General features: G+C 46.2%; 1 pseudogene; it reads left to right on the forward strand.

Moving 5' to 3' along the window:
* The first annotated feature begins 8,675 nt into the window (after window positions 1–8,675).
* Window positions 8,676–12,436, forward strand: LOC136523538 (vacuolar sorting protein 39-like; annotated as a pseudogene).
* The last annotated feature ends 9,805 nt before the right edge of the window (window positions 12,437–22,241 follow it).

Genomic DNA, 22,241 nt, shown 5'->3' on the forward strand with positions numbered 1-22,241 from the left:
TTCCCCTCCTTTGCCGAGAGCCCGAAGCTCTCGGCAAAGAGGATTTCACTCTCGACAGATCATTTGCCGAGAGCTGCTCTCGGCAAAGAGCGGTCAGCAAAAGGTCTCCCGGCAAAGGTTTATTTGCCGAAAGCCCTTCTCGGGAAACTCTTTGCCGAGAGCAAAATAAAAACTCTCAGCAAAACCTAACTCTCGGCAAAATATCACCGCTGTAACGGCAACCCGCCCGTAACGATCGTCCCATACACTTCTTTGCCGAGAGCAACTCTCGGCAAAGAATTTTTTTAAAAAAAAATAAAATAGATTATGGGGCTGAGGTGGTTTAAAAAAACTTCTTTGCTGAGAGCCAGCGCTCGGCAAAGGAAAGGTTTGCCGAGAGCCAGCTCTCCGCAAAGGAAAGCTTTGCTAAGAGCCCTAGAATATGCTCTCGGCAAAGAGTCATATTTGCCGAGAGTTAGGTGCTCGGCAAATCTTACTCTTTGCCGAGATCCCAGTTAGTTGGGCTCTCGACAAATATTAGCTCTTGGCAAAGAGTCCAGAGAGCATTTTTTTTATTTTTGTTTATATTTCCAGCTTCAACATCACATATTCCACAAATATAACACATCATATATATCATAAATATCACATATTTAACAAATATGCCATCCACATCACATGTCTCACATAATCCATCTTAACATCTCAAATCCAACAGTTCATCTCACAAAGTGCACGACAATACATTATGAAGAGCAATAAGCTCACCCCCAAGCATCCCAGTCCCTCGACCCTCCCTCCGGCGGCTGCTGCTGCTGCTGCGGCGGTGGATACTGCTGGTACCCCGACGCTCCCGACGGCTGCTGATGCGGCGGAAGTGGTGGATACGGCGCGTGCCACGACCCTCCCGACAGCGGCTGCTGAGGCCCCTCATTCGAACCCGCCGATTGATTCTGCACAAAGGAGAAGAAAAATTAGTAATTATAGTAATACTAAGGCATATAATTGTAATCTAAGCGTACACAAGTCAATATTTGCAGAACTAGGTATAAAATTGAAATCTAAGCCTAGACACATCAAAATTTCGCAGCACCTTCCCTGCACGGTAGGGTTTCCAAAACCTGCAAGAAAACCAACGGCACGATGGCCGTCCACCACATATCAACGGCGAGATGGCCGGCACACATATATATGAACGGCACGAAGGCCTCCCATCACATATCAACGGCACGATGGCCGACATGCACAGTAAAGAGCTTTTGTTAGAGAAGTTGAACTCACGGATGGGTAAGGTGGGTATGGGTAAGGCGGTGGAGGAGCGAACAGCTCTGGTGGCGCTGGACGACCCATCGTGACGCCAAGACTTGCCACGTACTGAGCCAAGGCGTCAAACCTCGTCCGCTCGGCCTCCAACCTTTGTCGCTCGGCCTCCATCCTCTGTCGCTCGGCCTCCCGCTCCCTCTGTCGCTCTTCCTCCATCCTTGCCTTATGCTCCTGGAGCGCAAGCACCTGGGCCTGTAATTTTTCACCGCATTGTTACAAGCAGTTTCGAGGAATGTAAAACCAAAGAACGACGAATAAAACAGAAATAACATATAGTGCTGCCACACGATGCGTCGAAGTGTCCTGCCTTGGGCGTATGGGCACGCTACCGCTCGTGCTGCTTGCCCAGACCTGTGAGAGAGTGGGAGTGCTGTGCGGGTCGAGCGTGCTGTTGCCGATGAGGTACCGCCCATGCTTCTTGCCTCCTCCCACCCTCATGACGATGTCGCCGTCAATGTCCGCGGTGTGCGGATCCCAGTCTGCCCCATGGACCGTCCTTGCCGCCTCGGTGTACTGACTGATGCGCTCGGGGATGCTCTCGTTGGTGAAGGACTCGGCTGGGTTGTCCGGGTTCTAGTCGATTTCGTCTGTCGCCTTACCCTTGTGGGCCAGAACCCATGACTTGAGCTCTCCACATGGCTGGTTTTGATGTGCAGCCGACTGCGACAAAAACAACAAGACGGTTACAAATCATGCAGGAATAAGCGTCTGAAAGAGTAATTGAAGCTACACCAAGTCACGTACCCATCTTGCCCCGTATTCGTGGATGTTAAGGTTGCCCTGGTGGTGTGATACACCTGGCATCAGCAAACGTCGTTCCCGGAGGACGGTGTGGTTATCCGCCCAATCGGCACTCACCCACCTGTCGACCATCATCTTCCAGGCCCGCGTTTTATTGGCGCACCAGCCAGGAGGCACCTGTACGACATCAAGTACATTGACAGATATAAGAACAATTCAAGCTACCCAATCTCAGAAGAAATCAATATTGATGTTGTATATTTACCTTCAGGTACTGCTCTTTGGTCAGATGCATTAATCTTGCATCTTCTTTCTTCACCTTCCGAGCCTCGTAGATGGCACAGTAATCGATGATGGCCTGGAGCCGCGCCTCGTAATGCATGTCTGAGATGCGGCATCTAAAAGATTTGGCCAACGCCTTGGTCGCCCTCTCCTCGTAGCCCTCGGCGCATCTAAAGAAGTCCTGCATATAGAAAAGATGTATCAATACACTGGTTCAACAAACTCTGGCGAATGCAATGTATTGAGCAAAGTAGTGGGAGGAAGACTTACCCAAAACTCGGTCATAACCCGCTCCGCCACACTGTCATACGTGTGGCCCGTCTCGTCCTCCGCATCAGGGGCGCTGATGTAGTGCTCGTACGTGTAGGCCGGCTCTCGCGCTCCGGCGTGGGTAACCAAGCCTGGGAAGTGTTCCCTGCAGAGAAGACCCATGATGCCATTGGGCAACCTTTTGTGAGCACCTGGGACCACGACCTTCCAAGACCTGCGTAAGTGATTAAGAAAAAATTGTTAGTTTTCATTATGATTCTATCATATGTAGTAGCAAAAAATATAAAAGTTACGTACTTTTGCCCAACGGGTCGAATGACCGGGCGTAGAGCCTCAGGTATCGGCCGATCAGGTAGTCTCGCCGCACCTCGTTGGTAGACACCCGAGGTTGCGGTGGAACTGGAACCTCCTGCCTCGGCCTCCTGCTCGTCCTGCCGCTGCTCCTGCTCGTCCAGCTGCTCGGCCTCGTGCTCGTCCAGCTGCTCGGCCTCGTGCTCGGCCTGCAGCTCGGCCTCTCCCTGCTGAGCCTGCTCATCCACCTGCTCCTCCTCTAGCTCCTCCTCGGGCTCTGGTGCTGGTGCTGCTACAGGCTGAGGCGGTGGCGCCCTAGGCCTCCTCCCGGCCGCCCTCCTCCTCCTCCTCCCTTGAGGCGGTGCCGACCCCTCAGCTTCACCTAAGGGCGCTGGTGTACCGCTCTCCGTGTCGTAAAGCGACCTGAGCTGCCGCAAAGCTCTGTGGCCCGCCATCTTTGCACAATCACCTACAAGACATAAACAATAAGATCGGATTAGCTGGATCATAAACAAGATATTATTATAAAGAGATGCAAAATAAATAAAGCATAATTACAAAATAACATAATATTACATGTATTAGAAATAATCATCCTCATCGGGATTAGCTGGATCATAGCTCTCATCATCACTATCAGCCATGTCGAAATATTGAACACTTTCCAAAGGAGCAACGATGTCATCATTGTCATTGCCAATATGTAATTGTTCTAGTAACTCCAAGTCCTTCGCATTTTCCACCTCATCCCCCTCGTCCACATCAACATCCATTTCATTGTCTACTTCCATTTCCATAGCTTCGGTTAAGTCAATCTCAAAAGTCCCTTGTAGGCCCTCTTCTTGATAGAACTCTCCATCATATGTGTTTGGGTCGAAGTTGTAGTCTTCAGCGTTTGGGGAAGGTGCTTTACCGTGCGGCGATACCTTGTGCACGATATCCCAACCCTGAAGACGAGGGTCCCTTTGGCACGAGTAGGGGAGATAATAAACTTGTGTGGCCTGTTGAGCCACAATATAGACATCATTTCCGCCATAGACCGAATCCTGTCGAATTTCTACTAGCCCAAGGGAAGGATTTCGTCTCGTTTCTTGAGGATCAAACCAATGGCATTTGAATACAACAGGGTTAAGAGGTTTGCGACCACGAAACCTGAGTTTGTATATTTCTTCAATTCTTCCATAATACTCGGCCCCATCAAGGCCGCCAGTAAAAACTCCGAAATTCATGGTTCTTCGATTGGGCTGCCTCTGCTCGTGTCTTGTTGTGTGAAATCGGTATCCATTCACATCATAACCAGAAAATGACTTTACCCTATGTTCAAAGCCATTGGCAACCTGTCTCAGCTCTGGATTTATAGTCAAATCGGTTTGGCTCTGCAAGGTCAAGCAGGATAGATCGTTAAGTTAGAATGTACATGCAACTGGGAATGTCAAATTTAGTACAAGCTAAATTGCATAGTACCTTTTGTTTGAACCAAGAAATAAAATCGGAGATTCCATTTCCCGCACCCTGATGAAGAATGGTGTCACGTTCTTGAGGGGTAGGTTCCCTTGATAGATGCCAGTTCTCATTAATAAACTCCCTATAACAACGAGAAACAAGGAGGTTGGATGTCGAATGTATATCATGATTGGTCAACACATATATCATGCAAGATGCCGAATTGCATAGTTCGTGCAAGATGCCGCTTACTGCATGTACGACTCCATTTCGGTAAGATTGGTCAACACATATATCATAATTGTGCGCCACTCTTCATTTTTCAACAACAATGAGGTCGCATCACTTGCACTTCCAAGTTGCCCTTGGAAAAGGCTGAGTTTTGATTCATTTTCACCAGCATTGTAACAAGGCGGTCGATTATGCACGCTAGGAAGCGTGTCGTCATAGTATGCTTGTGTGAAGTTAGTAACCTCCTCTAGAACGAATGCTTCCGCCATGGAAGCCTCGATTTTGCATTTGTTTCTACATTTCTTCCGAAGAACCTTTAGACAACTCTCGATTGGATAGCACCAACGGGCCTGCACGGGACCCCCCATTCGTGCCTCATATGGGAGGTGCAGAATCAAATGCTGCATCGGGTTGAAGAAGCCGGGTGGAAAGATCATCTCCAACTTATAGAGCAACACAAGTGCTACTTTTTCCAATTCTACAACCACGCTACGAGATAACTCCTTGGCACAAAGCTGGCGGAAGAAATAGCTCAACTCGGCTAGCGTCTTCCACACATGCTCAGGGACATAGCCTAGGAGCATCACTGGAAGAAGACACTCAATCCATATGTGATAGTCATGACTCTTCAGGCCGTTGATCCGCAAGGTAGATAAGTTCACTCCCCTCCTTAGATTCGCTGCATACCCATCAGGGAACATTAATGTTTTGAACCATTCTAATACTTCTCTCTTTTGTTCCGGTTTCAATCTGTAATCGGCCTTAGGCCTGGTCCATTTCTTGCCGCTTCTAGGAGGTTGCATGTGTTGGTTTGGTCTATCACATATCGTTGCCAGATCCAGTCTCGCCTTTACATTATCCTTTGTCTTATCCTTAATGTCCATGATCGTTGCCCAAAGAGCCTCGACAACATTCTTCTCAGTGTGCATTACATCAATGTTGTGTGGAAGAAGAAGGTCGTTATAATAGGGGAGCATCATCAAGGGTGACTTATGAGTCCACATATGCTCCTCACCATATCCCATGAACCTACCATCTGTTTCATTGATCTGGAGAGCATCTATCTGATCATGAACCTCGGCACCAGTCATCATCTGTGGTGCGGGGTCTGTAACCATGACACCTTTAGTAAAATTCTTGATGTCTGCTCTGAATGGATGATGAGCAGGGAGGGATTGTCGATGTTTGTCGAACGTGGAATATTTGTCGCCCTTCGGCAGCCAATTGAACTGCAGAGCTGCCTTGCACGTCGGGCATGGAAACTTCCCGTGAACACACCAAGCGCTGAATATCCCATATGCTAGGAAGTCATGCATAGAGTATTGATACCAAACATGCATGTTGAAGTTTGTCTTTGTAGCTCGATCGTATGTCCATACACCATGGTCCCAAGCATGGACCAGTTCATCGAAAAAAGGCTCCATGAACACACCCATGTTATTCCCAGGGTGTTCTAGAATTATCAACGACAAGAACACATTCTGTCGTTGGAAGGAGATGCTAGGAGGAAGATTGAGGGGGATAACAAACACAGGCCAACAAGTGTATGGGGCAGCCATCATTCCATAAGGATTGAACCCATCTGTTGCCAATGCAACACGCACATTACATGCCTCTCCAGCTTTGTTACGATGAATGTTATCAAAGTGATGCCATGCTTCACCATCGGCTAGATGCACCATCTTCTCAGGACTGTATCTTTTTCCATTTTTGTGCCATGTCATCTGTTTCGCGGACTCCTCTGTCATGAATAGCCGTTGGATCCTCAGTATGAATGGAAGGTACCGTAGGATTTTCACGGGGTACGGACTCTGCCTCTTCTCACCATCACCAGAGTCTACCTCCAGATACCTAGAGGATTTACACTTTGGACAATACTTTGCATCCGCGTGTGCTTTTCTAAAGAGGACGCAGCCCTTCGGACAAGCATGTATCTGCTCATACGGCATCTTAAGTGCACGAAGGACCTTCTGCGATTCGTACATGTTCTGTGGCAAAAGGTGACCAGCCGGAAGGATGGAGCCAATAACTGTCAACATTTCATCAAAGTTCTCTCGACTGAGGTTGAACTGGGACTTTAAGGCCATTAAGCGTGAAATGCCATCAAGCTTTGAAATCTGTGTGTGGCCATGAAGGGGTTTTCCTGCCACAGACAACATGTCGTAATACGCCTTTGTGCTTGCCTCTGGCTCCTCCTCCTGCCTACGTCCTTCAGCGAAGTGTGCTTCGTGAAAGTCATCTAACCAATCTGCTACCCCGGCATCAGCATTATAATCCTCGACACGTGGTCTCACCACCTCCTCTCTCACACGATCGGCTTCATCGTGGTGGGTCCACTAGGTATAGTTTTTCGTAAATCCATTCCTAGCAAGATGTGAAGTCATCACCTCCTTTGTCTACCTCTTTCTATTCTTACAGTTGGTGCAAGGACAAAAAACGGCAACCGCTCCGGGAGCCTGGTCAAATGCTTGCTCGATGAAAGCCTCGGTCCTGACGACCCATTCTCTGGTAATCTCACGGGTGCTCTGGCGGCCCGAGTACATCCACTCACGGTCATCCATCCTCTAACATATATATCACCAAGTAATAAATATGACCATGGACTTGCATCTACACGTCGTTCCTACCATCTAATAGGTAAGGATAGGTCCTAATCCCACCCGAGGATGCATAGATGGGGTTAGTTCCCATGGTCTAGTCCTATCCAAGATAGAAATTCGGTAGCACCTCCCCGCTGTTCTCCAAATACACGTCCGGACAGGGAGATTGTGTATCCGGAAAACAACAGGAAGGTACTGTTGAAACTCTATCTCGAATCGGAGCAGACCATGGAAACTAACACCATCTACGCATCCTCGGGCTGTCCAAAAAAACGTGGACAATTCAAAACAAATACGGTTATAGATATGCAAAGATCTGCATATTTGTAACCCTATCTCTTTCGAACGGGAGACGCCTAACTGGGTTACGTGGAGATACATGCCCAGAACAAAGAAATAGTGGTTATACCTTAGGTGGCGGTGAAGTCAGGCTAGCGAGGCCGTGGCGGGTCGGTGCAGTGGCGAGGCAACGCGGTGCGGGCAGACCCGCAACGTCAAGGAAGACGAGGTACTCCGGCTAGCCTCCGACGGGATCTTCTCTGAAAATCAAAAGGACACAAGACCATCAATTCAAAATTTTGGCAGCACCTCCCCTGTAGGGTGAGGTCTCCAAAACCTGCAAGAAACAAATGACACGATGGCCGGCAGGCATATATATCTCAACGGCACGATGGCCGGCATGCACATATACAATTCCAACATAAACAACAATCGACAATCCCAAACGTCGAAACGCCATCGGCACACCACCGCCGAAACCTCCGCCGAAACCTCCACCACCACTTCAACACCACCCCAACACCACCACCATGACCTCCACCACCCCAGCACCACCGCCACCACTCCACCAATCCACCACCACTCCACCACCACCCCACCACTACCACTACCACTACCACTACCAAGAAATACAAGATTGCAATACCTAGGGCGCCGGGCACGTAGAGCGGAGATGGGCGGGACGCCGGCGGGGGCGGGGTTGGGCGGCGGAGGGGATGCGGCTAGGGCGAGGGCGGCGGACGCGGCGGGGGAGGGCGGGCGCGGCCGGGGGAGAATCGTAGGAGGCGTTGCGGTTGGAGGGGGGGGGGGGAGGGGCTGGGGCTGTGCCGGAGGCGGGCGGCCCGGGAGGGAACAGCGAGGGTGGCCAGGCGGGCGGGCGGCGGGCTAGACCAGGGAGGCGACGGGGCGAGGCAGGCTGCTGTCGGCCGGCGACCAGGAGGCTTCTGCCGGCCAGGCGGTCAGGCACGGCGCTCCGGGCGGCGGGCGACGCGGAGCCAGCGGCGCGCGGACCAGGCGAGGGCTGCTACGGCGGCCGGACGGCGGGGCGGGCGTTCTGGCGGCAGCTGAAGGACGGCGTGGGCGGGGCAGGCGGCGAGCTGCAAGGGCGGAGGCGGCGGAGCTCCACGGGCGGGGCGGCAGCAGGCAGTGAGCGCGGGCGTGGTGGCGGCGGGCAGCAGTGAGCGCGGGCCGGTGGCGGTTGGATAGCCTTTGTGTCGCGGGCGCATTGGATAAGACATGGAGGCCCACTTTGCCGAGAGCCAGATCACGGCGGCTCTCGGCAAACATCCCGCCTTTGTCGAGAGCCAGGCCGATCCGGCTCTTGGCAAACATTTTTTTTGAAAAAATTATTTATTTCTTATTTAAATAACTGCAGCAGCAAAAAAATTTAAATAACCTGGAGGCCCACTTTGCCGAGAGCCAGATCACGGCGGCTCTCGGCAAATATCCCATCTTTGCCGAGCACCAGGCCGATCCGGATCTCGGCAAACATTTTTTTTTGAAAAATATACTTATTTCTTATTTAAATAACTACAGCAGCAAAAAAAATTTCTTTTTTTACTCCGCCCAGATTTTTTTCAAAATAAATGGAAAAAAATTTTAATCCTTTGCCGAGAGCTGCTCTCGGCAAAACCTAATAAATCTTTGCTGAGAGCCACTCTCGGCAAAGAAAGGTTTTTTTAAATATTTTTTTTCAAAATGATTTTTTTTTTAAAAAAATAACTCTTTGCCGAGAGCTTCTAGGGGCGCTCGGCAAACCCTTGATGCAGGCCAGGTAAAAAAAAGAAATCGGAGCCGAGAGCTAACCAGAGAGCTCTCGGCAAAGGTTCTTTGCCGAGAGCAAAACCCATATGCTCTCGGCAAATAATTTGTAAAAAAGAATTAAAAAATAGCAAACGGCTCCCAAAAATTATGAAATTTTGCCGTGTTACAATTTATGCTTTCTAATGACTATAGAAAAAGTTTGGAAGTCCAAAACCTAATTCACGCGTGACATTGTTTGAAAATCCTAATGGATCCTTCTCAACTCTATGAAACATATTCAGAGATGTTTCAGATTGTAAGAATCAGACGCCACCGCTTGTGCGAAACTTTTTCAAATTTTTACCACGGCCTCCAAGTGTGGTACCATAACTTTATTGCAAATATCACAATTTTCCGACTTCGTTTCCATTTTTTAAGAATTTTTAAATCGTTCGGCGACATTTTTGTGGTATTCGATTCGTAAAATAAAAGGTGAAAAAAACGTCAACAAGATGTTATTTGGCCTCAATAATGCATAAATAGCATGAATATCAATTTATACTTAATTATTTCCCGTGTTTAAATCACTCGTCGTTCAAATTTTAATTTTTACTCATAATTAAAAAAAACTGCTTGAAATGCAATTAATTAAATAGATATAGCAAATAATTACAAAAATACACAAAATTTTAATATTGAGTAACCTATAGTATGTGTATAGAGAAAAAAGTTTAGAGCGCCCAAAATAAAAAAATAATAATATTTTTGGACAAAAGCGAGGAGAAGAGAAACACATGAAATAATAAGCACCCTTTGCCGAGAGCCATACATGGCTCTCGGCAAATAGGTCACTTTGCCGAGAGCGGCTCTCGGCAAATAATTAACGCCGTAAGCCTAAATACCGCTGGAAGCCTATTGCCGTGCGGACTTCTTTGCCGAGAGGCCGGCTCTCGGCAAATGTTATGTTTACCGTGAGTTCTTATTTGCTGAGAGCGCAGCTCTCGGCAAAGGACAAGTTTGCCGAGCATTTTTGTTTGCCGTGAGCCGTGCTCTCGGCAAAGTTAACCTTTGCCCAGAGTTTTACTTTGTCGAGAGGTGCTCTCGGCAAATCAGTTCTTTGTTGAGAGCCCTTTGTTTTGCGCTCGGCAACTATTTAGGCTCTCGGGAAAGGCCGGTTTTCCCGTAGTGCGTGGCATCCATGAGTGCCATGCCTAGCGAGCTTGTGTGATTGACTGATTGTAAGCATCTTGAGTTACACATATACAATCTGTCGGAGTATGTGGTTTTGTAAACTGATTAATGAAGATGGCGTTTAGCATTTTCTAAATAGAAAAAAAACGAAGTCATTGGTGAAGATTGAAGTGCAGTGGAAATCAGAAGATTCACATTTTTAGTCACTCCTTATAAAGATCAAAGAGTGTTTACTTAACCTTTCCAGTTTCAACCTTCATGGTAAACAAATTAGGTTTTAGGAGGATAAGTACTAGAAATTTTTAGGGAGAATGATGTTCTTATCCCTGTCCAATAAGCTAATTGTGATTTTGTCCTTCTTTTTTCAACTTTGTGTTTTTACCCTTGTTATTTTAAACTGAATAGTCCGTTTGCCCCTGCTTTTAACGCCCGTCAGATGGACATGGATTAAACGAATTAAAAAAAAAATCTAAATCAGGAAACAAAGTCCAAATGACCATAGTGCCCATTATCCTTATCTCATCGTCCCAAACGCATAGGGCGTCGTCGCTCACATCGGCTTGGGCGCGGCTTTTCCAGCGGCGGCGGCTGCAGAAGCGGGAGGCCACGACTCCGGTGCCTGGACGCGGCTCCCGGCTGCGCCTGGCAGCGGGTCTCCGCGCCGCCTCCTCCCCTCCTTCCTCTGCTCCTCCTCCCCACGCAGGCTCCCGTGCATAGCGCGTATGATGCTGTCGAGCTGGTGGCCGACGTGCCGGGCCACATCGAGGCCGTAGCCTCCCACGCTGGGAAGCTCCTCGTCGCGGTTTCCAACACCGAAGGCTTCCTCTGGGGCTCCGACTGCTCCCTGCGCATCTACTCCGCTCCTTTCCCCTCCTCCGACGGTGGCGGCGAGATCCGGTGGGACGGGCCCTACGCGCTGGAGCGGCAGGAGCCGCGGTTCTGGCGGCGCCCGCCCTTAGCCATGGAGGTCAGCACCAGTCGCGACCTCCTGATCTCGCTCTCCGAGTGGGTCGCGCTCCACCGCCTCCCCGGGCTCGAGACCGTCGCCGTCGTCTCTAGCAAGACAAAGGGGGCCAACGTGTTTGCCTGGGACGAGCGGCGGGGCTTCCTTGCCGTCGGTCGACAGAAGCGACTGACCGTCTTCCTCCTCGACAGTGAGAACTCATTTGCATTGCCTATTTGTTTGTTACTACTATGATTCCAGTTTATTTTTTTCTCCCATGGGGTTGACCATGCGATCGGTTTAGGTTTGGTAGAATTCCAATTGAAGGATTGGAAGTGGGAATATGTTGGGTTGTGGAGTGCGAATGTCAGATCGATTGTGTTTGCTTAAAGAGGTATAAAACTGGCACAAAATCGAGTAGTTAATCTGTTTAAGTTTTAAAACTGTATTGAGAGTTTTGAACTTCACATTGATCGGTCAAATTTTCTATTCAGAGATATACCATGGTAGTATTCAGTAACTATTTTCATCTCTAGTCAGTCTTCACGCGCCTACATGCTGAGCCCATTAAAACCCTGGTACACTGTTGTTGAAATTCTTTTTTTTTAGATTTAGTGGCATTGGTATTATCTATGCTTAGCCTGATCTAGTTCTTCAATAGGTATGGTTTCCCTGTTCCACCTTATTAAAACGTGTGCCTGTCATAATTGTGAGAACAGAATATGTTTCATGGAAATCCGTCTCTTTCAGAACTTTTTTTTGGCAGGCAATGTGTGACTGCATCCACATTTGTAATTTGAGAAAGCTTCTGATGTGTCTCTGTTTGTCAGGTGGGAGAGAATTTGTTGAAGTGAAGGAATTTGGAGTGTATTTTGAAATCAATGGCCTGGTGTGGTGATAACATATGTCTTGGAATTAGGCGGGAATATATGATAATAAATAGCATGACTGGGGCACTAACAGAAGTGTTTTCTTCTGGGAGGATCACTCCTCCTTTAGTTGTGCCTCTTCCTACTGGGGAACTGATCCTTGGCAAGGTATAATACTTTAATTTTTGTGATGCTGTGTCCAATTCCTGTCCCATTTCATAAATCTGTTAGATGGCAGATCTTTTTTGGTTCCAAAGTGACATTAGTCTATGTTTTACGAGAAGAGTGGCAGATGTTCTAACAATGTACTTATTTCCATTTTCTAATTTAAGGGGAATCTTATCTTGTGAAATTCTGAAATGTTTATGTCAAAGTTGATGTAAGACCCTTAGCGCTCAGGTATTCCTGTACTTATTGGCGCTCAGGTTTGTTGCCCGTTCCTATTGGCGCTCAGGTATTCTTATCTAACTCTGTTCATGGTTTGTTGCCCGTTCCTATTGGAACTCAGGTATTCTTGTCCAGTTTATTAATTATGATATGATGATTGTGTTGGTGCCAGTATTTGGGTTCATGTCCCGTCTTTATCATTTTGTCCATCTCCGGTTAAATACAATAGTTCTAATTACTCTGTTAGACTGTTAGTAGCTGGCAACCAATTGTAAGATATTTTAAGATAAGTTAAACATTGATATATGTTTTAACAGATATAGTACATGGTCCTTTTTATCATGCTTAGTTTTGTTATGGTTTTACCTTCCCTCTCATTTCTTTTGAGAATGTTCATGTTGCAACTCTATTTGTAGGATAATTTTGTTGTGCTACTTATGTAATAAGTATTAAAGCCCATTGTTTAGATCAATTAATGGTTAATAATGTCTTGTACAATCAGTAAATGCTGGAATGGACATGGTATATGGTTATTTGAGTGTTCACATGAAATGCATTCCTCAATCATCTGTTCGTTTTACCTACATTGAGCAATCTACAGATTATGATACCTCACAGGTTTGAGAAAATTTTGGACGATACTGTGTTGTGTTGCCGGACGCTGTGACCTACAGCGGGACGTGGACGTCGGCGCCGACTTCAGGAGGTTTCACCGGGAGAAGGCGGCAGCGTCCAGGGCTATGCCGACGCTGGACACACGGAAACACGGCGGAGTCCAGCCCACTGTCTAGTAATATCTTATGTAATCTTCCAACCCAGCATTATGAACCTTTTGGTCCTAAAATTTTGAATATTTATCAATATTAAATCCGAGTTCAAATAATTGTAAATTGTGCCAAATATGTTTGACCAAATTTAATCAATTGTCAGCATACAATAAAAAAGTCTAATTCCAAATCAGGGTAAAATCACAATTAGGCATAATAAACAGGGGCAAAATCGCATGGGCATTCATGTCTTTTAGTACAAAGTTTAACACCGTTAGGGGTGGATGACGGAGCAGGGGCAAACTGGTGCTTCGTGAATGGCACAGTAGGGGTAAATTCACAAAGTCAAAAAAATAGGGGCAAAATCATAATTTTGATACAAAACAAGGGTACAAACGCAAGAGCCCCAAATTTTTACTCTCAAAGAGCAATACTCGTCCGTATTTCATATAAACACAAAAATTGTATCTTAGTGGCTCATATCTTTAGCTCTATTCATCTAAATATAAGTTTTCGTAGATTTTTGGTGGGAGCAAATTACATGAATGGAATGAACTTATTACCAGAGTCGCATTTCTGCAGCTTGATGAACAAATATAACGTGGTCCTTTTTAGTACACCTTATAAGCTGTGTATGACCAAAATAGGCTAATATTAAAAACCAAACTGTATATTTTTATAGCTTTTTTGTCAAGTTTCTCCACACAACATATATTTTGATAATAAATATTGTTTTCGTGACAATTAGGAAACGATCCAACTTCTTTTGCTTCAATCTTATACATCCAGCCGTGCAATTGGACTTGTGTAGTTGTGTCGCGATATTACATACTTAGCCGTGCAATTGGATTGTAGGCATCTTGAGTCCTTTAAAATTTGATGAACATCAACGGGGCAGAGCCCAATATAGCTCTAATGTAGCTCCGCCAATGAATGGCCTCCTGATTATCAAACCAACATCCTTATTTGCAAAAGTCTTTTTAACATTTGGTTTTATAAGGTTTTATAATAGTGTACTGATGGGATTTTTTGTTTAACCTAAACTTTTCACTCTTGCTCATGCAACTTGTAATGAAATTTCGAAGTATGATTTGTTTAAAGTAATTTAGTAAAGTCAAGGTAAAAGATTAAACAAGACCCCCACTACCAGGTACATGCACAAGCGCTAACCCGCTGGCGCACACACATCTCTCTTCCCCCCCTCAAACCGTCTCGTCTCCTCTCTTTCTTCGCTTCTCTATTTGTCGGTGTTTCGGATCACCGGCTAGTAAATTTGTATTTGCGCGTCTGGCCCGGATGGTGTGCCCGGAGGACACAAGGATTTATACTGGTTTGGGCGGAATATTCCTACGTTTAGTGTGCTGTTGCTCGTGTTACCGGCACTTAGTTTATAGTAGGGGTTACAAACGAGCGAGAGAGGGAGAAGTTCCCAAATCTCTGGTGGAAGGACTGAAGAGTGCTGAGAGTTTGTTCAGCTATGTGCTCACTGTCGTGTGCCCGTGCGTCCACCCCTTCTTGGGACGTCCTGCTTCCCCTTTTATAGGTGAAGGGGAAGGCTCAGGTTACAGAGAGGAAGAAAGAGAAAAGCCAAGGAGAAGAAAGCCTCCAGGGCCGTCAGGTCCTTCTTCTCCTTCATGCGGGTCCCATGCGACGCTGTAGATGGTGACGGGGATGGCTCCATGTCGGGCTCATGTTCACCACTGGTGCCATGCCCCAACATCATCAGCTAGTCGTGGCGTCCCATCCCGTTCCGGCGGACGGCATGGCGAACCGACGTGCCGGTCAGCGGTCGTATGGGGAGGCACAACGACCACGCACCCGTCACTGTTGGCGATGTGAACCGCCGGGTGTGGCCTGACGTGGCTATGGGTCACGTCAAGACATGCCTACTTCCCGCCTAGTGTCAGAAGTTTGACCCCGGGGTCGTACCTTCTGACCCGTAGTGGTTGGAGGTGGTATGGGCCCCCGTCGGGCAACACGAAGCCCGCGCCCCAGGGGTCGGGCAGGACGGGGCCCGTGCCCTTAGGGTCGGGCGACACGGGGCCCGTACCCTTGAGGTTGGGCGACACGGGGCCCGTGCCTAGGAGGTCGGGCGACACGGGGCCTGTGCCCAAGGGGTCGGGCGAGACGGAGCCCGTACCCTTGGGCTCGGGCGACACGGGGCCCGTGTCCGAGGGGTCAAGCGAGACGGGGACCGTCCCTTTAGGGTCGGTCGAGACTAAAACACGTCATTGATTATCTAGGCGAGTCGTCGTCCGCGGTCCAAAGATCCTCTCTTCGGGTATCCCTAATACTGATACCCGACGTCTATCGTACACTTTTTCCATCCTATCCAGGCTGAACCAGCTATAGAAGCCCTTCCATTTCTTGAATAGACTAAGTTTATAGTCTCTTTTTTCCATGAAATAATTGTAAGAGTTTTGCCATAATTTTTATTAAACCATAGAAAAGAAGAGACATTACAAGACAAGAAGCGTCGACAGTTGGACCATGACTAAAGCTACCGCTAAAAAGGAAGTCAGAAGAATACCACTCTCGAGGAAATTAATAAGAAAAAAACACTACTTGGTCCAACTGAGTACGCACGACCAGACTACTAACAAAACAGACTAGATTCACAACTAACACCCACTGCTTCCTAAGAGGATATGTGGACAGGTTGTGTGGCCATAATATATTGAGATATGTTATCTTTAATTTGCACATGCTAGCGACTTGTCTTGGGAGCAACTGTATTTGCTGAAAGGTTCTTCCGTTATGCTCCTTCCACATGATGTGCCACCAAAAAGTAGATCATGACTCCATTAAATTCTTTTGTTGCTGTTTTTCGGCGGTGGATCGACATATGCGTCAGTACTTGTAGATTGATCCAGTTTGGCCACATGCCACACCATACTTGCATTATTGCCCAAGTTTCATTGGAGTAGGTGCAGACCTTACAAAGATGTTGAGGTGTTTCCGATTCTAATCCACAGAGTTTGTAAATTAGGCTATTTGGCCAACCCTATTTGATAAGGTTGTTTGAAGTTAAGTTTCATAGTCTATGATTTGTCCCCTTTACTAAAAGGGGTAGAATTTGCTAAAAAATTAGGATGTAGAAAAAACATCAAAATATTTATTTTTTCTCTGCTTCATCCATCTCAACAACATAAAGGGCTTGTTTATTTGCCCCATGAGTTTGATTATGAGGTAATTTATGGGTAATGGGAAGTTTGGTAAAACACCAAACAAGATGCCAAAAATAAACTTAGTCATCCTATGCCAGAAAGAAGCTCAAGTAAGCAAACATATTTCTTTTACATATAGAGCTTGTTTGGATGAGCTAGGTTGAGTTAAAAAATAGCTTAAATTAGTTAAGTTTGGCTAGCTAATTGGCTAACAATTAGTTGAAGACTTGGCTAAAAAATTAGCTCATCTATTAGTCCTCCCACTAGGACTTAATTTTAGGTAATTTTTAGTTAGATACTAATTAGCTATTTTATCTAAACATGCCCACGGTGTGGTGTTTTTCCATACTAGTACCTATTACGTGTAAATAAACCATACTATAAGTGATCAACTCGCTTTCCAACAAATTCGTGTACGTCGCACTCTGCTTTAGTTTGTAGCCACGCATTGTTCCACTCGTGTGCTTACCACGACAATTCCATGGTGACCAGTAGTAGCAGAAAACCAGTACGGACAACAGCACGCGATTTAGATCGTTTCCTAGTACAGTACGTCAGCACCAATCAAATCAACCAGACTAGCACACGACTCGAATCCTGAGCCCTCGTTTAGTCCCCTCTAAAACGCCAAATTTTTCGAGATTTTTTGTCACATCGAATTTTTGGACGCATGCATAAAACATTAAATATAAATAAAAAATAAAACTAATTACATAGTTTAGACGAAATCCACGAGACGAATCTTTTAAGCCTAATTAGATTATGATTGGACACTAATTACCAAATAACAACGAAAATGCTACAGTGCCGTTTTGCCAAAATTTTCGGCAACTAAACTGGGCCTTAGTTGCCCAGAATTGGCGGCGGCAAAATCACCGTAGCACACTATAGCGTTTCATTTGTATTTGTGAATTATTGTCCAATCGTTGACTAATTAGGCTCAAAACGTTCGTCTCGCAAAGTACGACCAAACTGTGCAATTAGTTTTTGATTTCGTCAACATTTAGTACTTCATGCATGTACCGCAAGTTTGATGTGACGGAGAATCTTCTTTTTGTATAGTGCTGAAGTTTAGATTTTGGGTGAACTAAACGCCCCCGAGTTCTGTTCCAATTCGTGTAACGCACAGGTGCACGGTCCCGGCCCTGCATAACTAACACTAGTAGAGAACAGACCTTTGATCCTCGGTCAAAATAGGCTCTAGTCCCGGAATTTTTTGCGCCCGGGACTAGAGATACCTTTAGTCCCGGTTGGTGGCTCCAATCGGGACTAAAGGTCCCTGCCCAACGGCTACTACGCCAGACAGAGGTGGTAGGGACCTTTAGTCCCAGTTGAAGCCACCAACCGGGACTAAAGGTATACTTTTACTCCTGGTTGGTGGCTCCAACCGGGAGTAAAGGTCTACTCCCGGGCCGTGGCTACGCCTGGGGTTGGAAAGTTACCTTTAGTCCCGGTTGGATCCATCAATCGTGACTAAATATTCTCCCTTTATAAATCGGCTATCTCCTCCTTCCTCCCCGAGCCCGAGCTCAGCACATTTTGAAGCTCACTGCAGTAGTGTTCTTGCTTCCTCTCTCCTTCTATTGTTCCCCCATCTATTCTTCGATTCCTCCATCGATTTCTTCGATTCCTTCGTCGATTCTTCAGTTGTAAAGATTACCAATCTCATACTCTCATTTTTCACCATTTTCTTATACCATTTTGTTCACTATATATATTTATGGTTCTTTATTGTGGTTTTTTTCATTTGTAAGCAATTTGAGCTCAAAATCACTTTAAGCTTGCTTATTTACATGAAAGAAGGTTAAAGTATATATAAATATAAACTTAGAAAATAGTTAGAAAATTATAGCAAATCCGTACTAGTTGAACTTGCGGACCGTGTTCAGCTCGGCGAGCATGTTCTCTGTCAGCGATAACGGACGTCAAGGAGGAGCTTTGATTCTACGAGGGAGAGCGACAACGGTCGTAGAAGACCGTGTTCCCTTCCTCATAGAATCGGAGCTCTTCATTGACTAAGTACGGTGCCGTCCGATGGAGAAATGCTCGTCGAGATGATCACGTAAGAAAGGTCAACTAGTACGGATGGTTATTTATTCACATGTCCCGATATCGTCGTAGTAGTCTGTCAATCACCGTACCTAAACGTAGTATATATAAATAAAAACTTAGAAAATAGTTAGAAAATTATAGAAAATCCGTACTAGTTGAACTAGCGGACCGTGTTCATTTCGGCGAGCATGTTCTCTGCCGAGTGGTAACGGACGTCAAGGAGGAGCTTTGATTCTACGAGGGAGAGCAGCAACGGTCGTGGAAGACCGTGTTCCCTTCCTCGTAGAATTGGAGCTCTTCCGTGGCCAAGTACGGTGCCGTCCGGTGGAGAAATGCTCGCCGAGATGATCACGTAAGCAAGATCAACTAGTACGGATGGTTATTTATTCACACGTCCCGATATCGTCGTAGTAGTCTGTTATGTGTGTACACTCCCATTCTTCTGTTAATTTGCGGAAATATCATGTGAATTACTTACCTGCCGTAGTAAAAGACGAGAACACAATGACCATTAAAAATATCATTGTTTAGAGATATAGATAATTTTATAGTTTGTTAATTTTATTTGTTTATAAAAGGAGAAATTTATAGTGTATTAAAAAATGAGTATAGAGAGTAGATGGCAACTGCTTCCGGGTCCTCGGCCTCTCATGGATTTCCAAAGCGACTTAGGTCGGGCCTTCCTCTCATTCCATGCGGCAAGTGTTGTGATGAGACGAAGATTGTGATGGAGTACCGAGTGAAGAAGGAGGGTCCCAACAAGGATCGTATCTTCTACAAGTGTCCGGATCGCAATGTGAGTTATTTTATCGTATTTAATGATTATGGTTAGTTTATACCTATTTTCATGATGGTTGTGATTAAAGTTCTAATTTTTTGTTTTAATTTCAGTGGGATGGCAGTGGACGATGTTCAGGCTTCTACTGGGAGGAAGAGTATGTTGAACTTGTGTAAAAATATCTTGCACAACAGGCAGATACGGCGGCTAATGAGGCAGCGATCCAGCCGAAGAAGCCCAAAGATGTTGCACAATCGGGGGATCTGTCTGTTTTAGTTGAGATTGGTCGCGAAATCCTTGTGCTCCTGAAATGTATTTTAGCTTTAGTTCTTTTAGTGGTAGTTGGGATTGTCTATATTGTAGCGATGCTTTCATAAATTTGTATCTTTTGTGGTGGCACGCATGTTGTATAAATAATTAATTATGATCTAGGTTTTAATATGATATTTATATCATGTAATGCAGATGAGCCGTCATTGGATGTATAATGCTGATCGCCGCTCCCAAGAGTTCATTGACGACGTACATTCTTTGTTACGTGCGGCCGAGGCAAACAAACGCGATGGTTTCATGTGCTGCCCATGTGCCATATGTAAGAATACGGTAGAATATCCTTGCTCAAGGACTATTCATTCACACTTGTTCAAGTCGAGTTTCATGCCAAACTATATTTGTTGGACAAAGCACGGAGAAACCGGTGTTGTAATGGAAAAAGGTGAAGAAGAACAATGGGACGACAATAATATTATTCCTGATGGTGCGTGCTTCAATGATACTGCAATGGGAGAAGCTGAAGAAGAGGTAACCGCAGAAGATGAGCCGGCTGATGATCTTTGTCAGGTCATTCGTGACGCACAAAGAGAATATGAAAGTGAAAAGGAGAAGATCAAGTTCGAGCGGATGCTAGAAGATCACAAGAAATTGTTGTACCCAACTTGTGATGCAGGGCAGAAAAAGTTGGGAACTGTCGATACGGGACCCACAGGATACCCCGCAAGGGAGAGAGAAGATCTAGTTCAACTAGGATTCTTCCCATGTAAATCTTAGTAGTAGAACTATCAAGTAATCCTACTAGGAAATCTCATTGTAAACCGACTAGGACTCTGACCTCCTGACTATATAAAGGAGGGCAATGCTCCTGTCAAAAGGGAGAACAGAGCAGATCATAATCAATCCAACGCAAAGGCTAAGGCCGACTGGACGTAAGGTTATTACTCGATCTACGATCGAGGGCCTGAACCAGGATAAATCGGCTGTCTGTTGCATAAACCATCGAGTTCGACATACGCCGAAGCCCGAACATACTGCCCCGAGTACCCCCGTGGTAGGCTATCGGTGGTAAAACATCGACAGCTGGCGTGCCAGGTAGGGGCTTTCGGCGACTTTGCTTTTGAGAGCTCGATGGACCTCGACAACATAATTTTCCCGATGGGATCAACTTTCATCTTCGGCCCATGGATCTACGAGGCAGACAACAACGGCAAGCTTCAAAGCCATCTCCTCAAAGATCCAGATCATCTAAAAGAAGTTCCTATTTCAACAACTGCAACGGATCAGCTCACCAGAAGATTTGCGCAGCTCATAGTATCCAAGTCAAATCGGATTTCACGACCACTCGTATCTGATTCGAATTCAAGCTCCAAGGCGAAGTTTTATCCGAGTGCTTTCAAGAAACCGAGTTCTTTTTTGGCAAGATTCTAGAGCACAACCCAAAACAACTCGGATTACCCCCAGAATCCTCTCAAGAAGTCGAGTTCTTTTCCATTTGGGCTCGACAACATGACAAAATCCTATCAGGGACAGGTCGAAAGATTTTTCAATCCAAGATTCGGGATACCACTAATAGGAGCTCAGGAGGGTCTCGTGCTAACGATAACATCGCAGGACTGTATCATCCACTGGCCGGATTCCATTCCTGAGGGTAGCGGAACCCAACTAGTCGGCACAACAACAACAGCTATTTTACCTTACCAAGAAAGAGACTCGATCTACGACACCGAGGCATCCACTAAAGTTATCAGCGACTCCGACAGCATGAAAACTAACGCCAATAACAGAACGACTCATGCACGAGAAGTGCTCATGGTTCGACGACCGCGGTCACCATTAAATCCCCCGAAAGCACCCGATGTCAGATCATCAGATGAATCAGAATCCAACATATCACCCTTTGCCCAGGGCTACGACGGAGAAACAGATAGTCAGAAATAAGCTAGAGAAAGAAAAAACAAGTTGAAGCAAGGGCACCAACACCGTGCTAGGCAGCGCAGGGAAGCTTAGATCAGATACGAGTCAGAATTGGCTGAGTACGACAAAAGAAAATCGCAACGAGAAGTCGAAGGAAGACGCACGGCGAATACGCCTTACGATAAGATTCGAGAAGCATTAGAAGAACTCGGAGCAACTTCGCATCCTAGTGAGAAGTATGAACAGCTCCAGGACTTGCTCCGATCGACAATCCCGAGAACGCATGAAGAGAAAGCTCGATCAAGACTACCCGCCAGATCAACAACCCATCGGCAAGAAGATCAAAATCAAAGGAAATCCGCTTTCGAAAGACTTGGGCCGGGTGGAAGCCATGATGGAGGAAGTAGGAAGGAACATAATCAAGGCCACCGATTTGAACAACTAAGGAAGACTAGGAGCAGGGTACCTACCCAGACAACCTCGCAAGATTGTTCCCATGAGAACAACAGTTGGCCAGAGGAAGGCGCCGAATCTGAATTCAAAGTAACCAAGGCACTACCTACGAAGCAAAACAAGTTGTCTATCCTATGGGGCTAGAAATAGAGAAAATACATGCATGTCCTAATGACTGCATCCTGTACCGTGGCAAAGAGTACGAGAAATTGGATGCATGCCCGGTGTGCCATGCGTCGCGGTATAAGATCAGGCGAGATGACCC

This window comes from Miscanthus floridulus, chromosome 18, assembly GCF_019320115.1.
Source record: "Miscanthus floridulus cultivar M001 chromosome 18, ASM1932011v1, whole genome shotgun sequence".
NCBI lineage: Eukaryota > Viridiplantae > Streptophyta > Magnoliopsida > Poales > Poaceae > Miscanthus > Miscanthus floridulus.